General features: G+C 35.4%; 1 long non-coding RNA gene across 1 annotated transcript in view; it reads left to right on the forward strand.

Annotated features, from left to right (window-relative positions):
- The window catches only part of LOC308196718, a 102,692-nt gene extending 96,924 nt beyond the window's left edge, over window positions 1–5,768 (forward strand). The window contains exon 3 of the long non-coding RNA XR_013952365.1: window positions 5,543–5,768. This is a non-coding gene — a long non-coding RNA (uncharacterized lncRNA). The remainder of the gene's footprint in view (window positions 1–5,542) is intronic.
- Window positions 5,769–8,017: the final 2,249 nt, after the last annotated feature.

Raw genomic sequence — 8,017 nt, forward strand, 5'->3', positions numbered from 1 at the left:
ATAATTGTAGTGTAACTCTTAGGAGATTTAAAACAAACAAGCAAACAAACAATATAAGAAATTGGAATATAAAAATCCACCGGAAGAGAAAATGAGTAAAAGTCTAAGGACTGGTGAAGAGAATTGGTCAATACTCATCTTTATTATGCTGTATAACTAAAGTAAAGGAAGGTCACAGAGAGCAGTTTTTGTGACTTCTATGATACTGACTTGATCAATGTCTTGCCAGGGCAAAAATTAAACAGAAGCTAACCAAACTATAGAAAACAACTTAGGCTGGTTCTTCTACTTTAATATTTTGCTATTAAGAGTCCTAATGACATCACAAAATTGTCCCAAAATGCTGAGGAAGACACAACCTCTTATGCAAGATAAAAGCATATATTTGAATGTATTTTTGCTATGCACATTCAGAAATTTTGCCTTGGCTACTATTGAAAATCTCAGATAGACTCAAAAGCATGAGAAATTGTATAAGTGAGACTCCTATCTAGTTCTGCTAAGTGGGACAGAATTTGCCTCAGTCAAAATATTTTAATTTATGCAGAAATGTTAATCAGGATGGGTAATTTCCAGATGATAGGGACATAATAGATGAACTGGGGAAATAATGATGCTTTAAATAATGGGCTCTCTTTATACATAATTGACTTCAGCCTCAAAGATCCTGTCTCTCTTATTCATCCAAGATTAATGAGAGATGTTAATAACCAGTCAGATTAGAAGACTCTTCAATAAGTGACAGAAACTGACAAAAATATTTTTAATTTATTTATATATTTTTTTTACAAAAGGTGTCCCCAGCTAAAAAATTAGCCCAAATCTACCATTTACAATGCTCGTATATTTTTTTTCAGAATTGCTTTCTGATCTTTTATGCATTGAAGCATGCTGAAGTAAATCTCCCATGTAATAAAAGCATATATAGAAAAAAAAAGGATAAAATATTTTATTATTGAACTGCAAGAGGATGATTGATTTGTTTACTTTCCCTTAATTTTATAGGCAGAAGTTTTTACCTACAAACAGCTTCATCCACAGTTCTTAACAGACTTTCAAAAACTTTTGGGGGAGAGGTATAAAGAGGAGGTGTATTTTATATTTTCTATTTAAAAAACACTAATAGGCATTTACAATCCAAATACTCTAAATTTAACTTTGGGTTATTTTCATTTTTTTTCCTGTTCTGAAATTTTGATATGAAAAAGCAATCTTCTTTACATAAAATAGAAAATAACTTATTGCCTATTTCAGAAAGCTGAAGAATCCTGAAATACTTTGTACACAAAGCAAATCCTACCTAAGTATACTTTGCTTATTACAGAGTTCTGTGAAAAGACAGATTCATATGTTTACATTCATGCTTCCAATTGCATTTACCTATTTGGACGCACAGCATAGATTTAGCTCTGAAGGAGCTCACAATGGCAGATGGTTTAGGAAAATGGGTCAAACTTCAGTGAAATAGAAATCAAGCAGCACATGTTTTTTGTTGTCATTGCTCGTTTGTTTATTTCTGGTCCTTTCTCACCGAGTCTTTCATACCTGGAAGGTTTGCTCATTAACCTTTCCTTAGATTATATCTTCTTAATACTATATCTTATTATCTCTGTTATTCCTCCTATTTTTAGCTTCACTTTTTTTTGGTATTTCTGTCACAATTATTTATAGGTATACAATTTCATTAAGACACCACATCATTTTTTTGTTGCATTCACCCTGCAGGTAAACTGATCTGGACACACAGCTTGGATTTGCAGGTGGCACACAATGTCACAGCAGAATGTGTTTTGAGACTGTGTGTCAGCCTTCTTCCTTGACTTGGCTTGGCTTGCTTTGACTTACATTTTCATTGTCCTCTGTTAAATCTAGCTGATATATATAATTATGTTTATATTTCACATTTACTTAAAAAGAAGAATATTATTTCAATTAATGTTTTCCTCAAAGAAATTTGGGAGTTTTTTTCTGATTAATTTGATTATTTTGTTGAAACTTTTTAAATCTCATGGTATGGCATATGTCCTTGGGCTATTTGCTATTGTGGTCTGTCTTCTTTCTCCCAGACATACAATTTATTAAGTCTGATGTGTCACTGACTGCAGGTCAAATTTTCAAGGCCTGCACCTGTACAAAATGATTATGCTTGTTGAATTAATTGCATCTGTATTAGTTTGTGCTAATGACTTGACAAATATTTGAATACATTTTGTGGCCATGCAACTACTTGATTGTAAAGACATTCAACTGTACAATTTCTTACTGAAATCAAGGCATGGTATGATATAAGATAAGGTGCGTGTATATATATATATATATATATATATATATGAATCAACCTTAGAATATATTTGCATTCAATCTTATTGGCATTTTTATAATCCACTGTAAACACTAATTTGCAATGATGGCTGAATTAATTTTTAAAAGGCATATGCTTTACAACATATTGTACGGAGGGAGATATAGTAGAAATATGTACCTGGATATGGATTTTATGTTTTCTACATTTCCTTCTGAAGTAGTGAAATCTAGGAAACTTTCTCATCATTCATCAGTATTATAACTTTGTTGCAGCCTACAGAAATCATATGAGGAGTAAACACTAACTCACTTGCCATATTCTCACTCCTTAGCTTTTGCAGTAGAAGTTTTAAAGTTTTTATTTTATTTTTTATTATATGTGACATCAGTGCCATCTGGAATGCAAGGAGCTCCTCATCCACCAGTGACTGGCAGAGACCACCATCTCTGTTCACTTATGGTCTGTTAAACTGCCATTGGATACTGTCAGCTTTCACTCACCACCAGTCTAAGTGGGGTATGAGCCAGGTGCCCTACAGTTTAAAGTCTCTGTATTACAATGCCAATTCTCTGAGTCTTGTTAGAAATCTAAGTGTCTAAGTGAGGATGACAGATCCTCATAGGACATGACAGAATGGAGTCTACACATAAGTCACTCAAGAACTAATTCTACCAAAATACATTACTGAGGTTTTTCTTTATTCCTCGCTCCATGTCCAGTGAATTATGACATGATGGATACACTGCATAGTGCAAAATATGCCAAAATCAGTATTGCACACTTTATTCAGTGAGCAGGCAGAACATATGATCCTTTCTAAGTTTAATGTGATAATGTTGCATTATAAGTGAAGACAATTGACTGTGCATAACTGCATTAAGCAAACTCACTGTGCAGAACCATTTATTATATTTAATCAAGTTTGAGTGAGGTCTGCAATTCTCTCCCATTTAAATCAGTGAATTAGCACTGTTGTAGATGAATGGAAGGGAATTAAGGAAAGAAAAGAAGGGAGTTGACAGACTGCAAGAACAAAAATACTGACTTGGAAATCACTATACCTTTACCATGCTATCCATGAAGAATTCAGTATAGGTCCACAGAAGGCATCCATTTCTTCAGCGTTTGTTGTCTAGAATTATTTGACCCCTGTACAATCTTTTCCTTTACTCTCACAAAAATTAAATTTACAACTATTTTGACTACATACTGTTACAAATGATCTGTAAAAAGGAAAACCATATTAGATTATGCTTCTGCCCAGAGCACTTAGAGGTGTGTCTTCTGCATCTCTCTTGGACCATTGGAGTTACTGCCGTCTGTGCTCTCCTCAACATGGCAAACAATTTTTCATTGTATCTCAGTTTCAAACAGGCAATCACACAAAGATAGGGTTGTTTTTGTTTGCTTGTTTGTCTGTTCATTTTTGTAAGCCCCAGACTGGTAGACCTAAGATGGGGATATATTCACATCTGCAATAGTAACCATGCTACGACACTATGTGGACAAAAGGGCACTTGTTTAGAGAACAAGACACTTCATTAGATCTCCATGCCTAGAAGGCCTAACTGTCACCATGCAGAAATTGTCTTATCTGACAGCCTATAGTGCAAGAGTCTGCTATTAGAATATGAATTTGCATAAGAATGATATTCACATAAACAGAAAAAAAAAAAAGAAAAAAAAAAAAAGAATTAGAACTTAAATTTCAGTCCACTGGCTGTCAAAAGATAGACCCTAGGTGAGGCTTACCACAGCAGGTTTGTATCCCTACTTGTTTAAATTATTAAAGAAAGGAAGCATTACTAGAAGCACACTGGGAAAAATATTCTAAAGCTTTATATGTTGTTTTAATGGCATGATTTTATTAATTTTAATCTAGATATGTTATTGATTCTTGATAAGTTTGTTTAATTTGCATATTGAAGTGAATGAAGCACAACAAGGAAGTCAATTTTAACAGTCTGGAGCAAATACTTATACTGTGAATTTTGGATTAGGAGTGCAAAATAAGAAATCTTACTTAAGTTTATTTAGAAACACAGTCAGATGTTCCTGATAAAATGACCGTAACACTGAGTATTTTTGAAAAAATAAAGAACTCTGCATTTTATTTTCTCTAATAATGAAACATATGTGCAGGAGTTATCTGTTTCAACCTCACTAAGGAAGAAGTTAAAAGGTGCTTTTAGTTTGACAGGGACTGATCAAATGGATAAAGAAAGACGACAGAGGCAAATTCAAGTACAGTAAAAATATTCCATCAACCTGGAGAAGACTGAGGTGATATCCCTGGTTTTGGGTGGATTGTAGGTAGATAAATAATATCGTCTGAAAGAGAACTTTCAGGATATAAATCCCATGACAATTTACTAAAATGATGTGCAGAGCTAAAAATTTTCCACAACGCTTTGAAACTTGCTTTCAGATATTTTTTAAATTGTTGTTAGATTGTCTGGTGATATTGACAGCCCAGTTCCATTGAAATCAAACTGAAATATACTCAGAATAAAACAATGTTTATATTTAGAGGAGAGTGGAGGAAAAATAAAAAAGATTGGAGATAATAGTTTCTTCCAAATAGCAGGGGTTTTTTTTGCAACATCATTTAGATGTAAACTTCTATGCAGACATCTGTGAAATAAGATGTCTGTTGGGTATTCAATCTTATACATTTAAAATATATTTGTAAAAGTGGATTGAAACATGAGAATAATGTGAATTTAATTTCCATTTAATTTGTTTTAAAGTTAAGCCTTTTTATATGTTCCAATGTTTTCACATAAAAGAATTTAAGCCTGTCTTATATGCTGAAAAGAACATAGGGGAAAATTAAAAATGTAGATAATTTGAATTAAAAAATATTTGCATCAATTTTCTTTATTAAAAATATTTAAAATAATAGCTACAATAATAGCTACTGGCAGTGTAGCACCATTCTTGAGAAAGATGTTTTGTAATGCTCCTTATATATCTTTAAAGTATTTACAGTACTCAAGTCTTGGCTATTAAAAGAAGATCTAAAATCTATCAAAAATCTAGAAACCAATCAGTTGTCATCATATTAAAAATACAATTTTCAGGGAAAATAAAAAACATTATTTATGAACTTTTAATGAAATTTTGGTAAAATCTAAGGAACTTATGTTTGTTATGACTTTGCACAGTATTTAGAGCTTCTCCTTTGCCTGCAAATTACAGACATTAAATACTTTTCTCTCCTGTGTATGCTTACAGCACAGCCAGACATGCTCTGATGATTGAATTCAAGCAGCCTAAGAAGTTACTGCCACCGACTCAAAAGCTAGTATCCTGGAAGCTGAGATGCAGGTTTTGACTCTGCAGGGTTTGACTCCATTCCCAGTCCATTTCTACACAAAGTTAAAGAGCTTAGTGTACATCAGGGGTTGACACCTTTTCAATTTTGCTGTGTGTATTTTTTTTTTCTTCTAAAAGATGAGTTTAAAATTAAATTGGCTGTGGATAAAATAAGTTTATGACTCTTTTATGCTTCTATGCAAAGTTTTTTAGTGCTGTATTCTTAACACATATTGTCTGTGTAGAGACTATACGACTGGCCGGTTATTAGACACACAACGATTGTTAACACACAAGGTCATTTAATCATAATTTCAGGGTCTTTTAACATTTCCTGTATTACTTTACTGAATTTGGCGATATAAATACAAATTACTTTCATATCAGCATGGAAAAATCATTTCTTAAATACAAGGAGGAGATACTAGGGGAGGGGGAAAATACAATAGATGTGAAGTTGAAGAATTTCTAAATTGTTGGACACTTTGGTTTTTTTTCAAGAATAATTTGAAGATTTTGAACTCTGAATTGACCGTCCAGAAATGGTAAAAATAAAACATATTCTGTGAACTGAAAAAGTAGGAAAGAAGAAAACCACAGAGAAAAAATAAATATATATATATAATATATGTATAATATATATATATTATATAAAGAGAATGATATATATATATATAATATATATAATATTATATATATATATGCTTACTACTTTAGGGATAACGAGATGAGAGTAAAGGCTTTTAAGCTTTTTTATAGGAGGACAGTAAAATTACCAGTGTTTGTCATCATCATATTCTGATACATCTGTATTGGGTTTGCATGGCAAGGTTTTGGTAGCAGGGGGGCTGCAGGGGTGATCTCTGTAAGAAGAATCTAGAGCCTGCCCCGTTTTAGATAAGGGCCAATTTCAGCTGGCTCCAAACAAACCCGTTGCTGACCAGCGCTGAGCCAATAAGTGATGCTATTTGCACCTCTGTGAGAGCAGATTTAGGAAAGGGAAAAAAATGCTGCACAACAGCATCTGGGAGAGTGAGGAGTGAGGAACAGCCCTGCAGACACCAAGGTCAGCAAATAAGGAGGGCAGGAGGTGCTACAGGCACCAAACCAGAAGTTCCCCTGCAGCCTGTGGAGAGGCCCCTGGTGGAGCAGGCTGTCCCCCTGCAGCCCATGGGTCCCACACGGAGCAGATCTCCACGCTGCAGCCCGTGGAGGAGCCCCCGGTGGAGCAGGTGGATGTGGCCTGGAGGAGGCTGCGGCCCATGGAGAGCCCCCGCAGGAGCAGGCCCCGGGCCGGAGCTGCAGCCCGTGGAGAGGAGCCCACGCAGGAGCAGGGGGTCTGGGGGAGCTGCTGCCCACATGTGGGGGGCCCGTGCTGGAGCAGTTTGCTCCTGGGGGATGGACCTCGTGGTACGGGTCCATGTGGGAGCAGTTCTTGAAGAGCTACTGCCTGTGGTAAGCCCATGTAGGATCAGTTTGGGAAGGACTGCATCCCATGGGGTGGACCCCACATGGAGCAGGGGCACAGAGTGATTGTGAAGGAGCAGCAAAGATTAAGGGACTGACCACAGCCTCCATTCCCCTTTCTCCTGTGCCACTTGGGGGGGGAAGAAGTAGAATAGGGTGGCTAGGGAGAAGGTATTTTTAGTTTCACATTTCTCTAGTCTGTTAGTAATAGCCAATGTTACAGTAATCTCCCTATGCTGAGTCTGTTTTGCCCATGATGGTTTTAAAGAGAAATTTGGTAATTAAAACCACTGTATCATACATTAAAAAGGAGTTGTTGCTAAAATACTCCACAAAGGATATTTCCCATGCTTTGGGGGGCTGAGGGTGGAGGGAGTAGGTTGGAAAAAAAAAAAATAATAACTAATATGGCTTCTCTGCACAAAGGAGGAGCAGCATATGAGGAGGTCTCTATTTGTTGTACAGTGTGTGTGAAACTATGGTCTGTAACTGTCAGAATCAAATGTACCTGTACTGTAAGTTGCAGCTGTACACACAGATCAATAGCACGGATCGAGTTCTGAGTCAATATATTTTCTTAGAATTCAAGACCGTTTTCATATTACACAAGGTACCTTAAGGTCCTTGTTAACAATAATGGCAATATATTTTATAATATGAAAACCTCTCTAGATATTTACCAAAAATCAACAGCAAAGAAACCCCAAAACAGCAAAGTGGTTCTATGAGATTCACAACTGACTGGATTTGAAGGAAGGAATACGCTGTTTCCTCTTCAGAAATGGTCATTTTTTAGTATTTTACACTGGGGGTGGGAGAAAGAATTTATTTACCAGGAGTAGGATGACTTAAAGACAGTTCCACTAACAGATATTTCAAAAAATCACCAGAAATTCTGGCTGTTAATTTGTATCTTGTTACTATTGT

This window comes from Anser brachyrhynchus (genome assembly GCF_964034855.1).
Source record: "Anser brachyrhynchus genome assembly, chromosome: 5".
In the NCBI taxonomy this organism is placed as follows: domain Eukaryota; kingdom Metazoa; phylum Chordata; class Aves; order Anseriformes; family Anatidae; genus Anser; species Anser brachyrhynchus.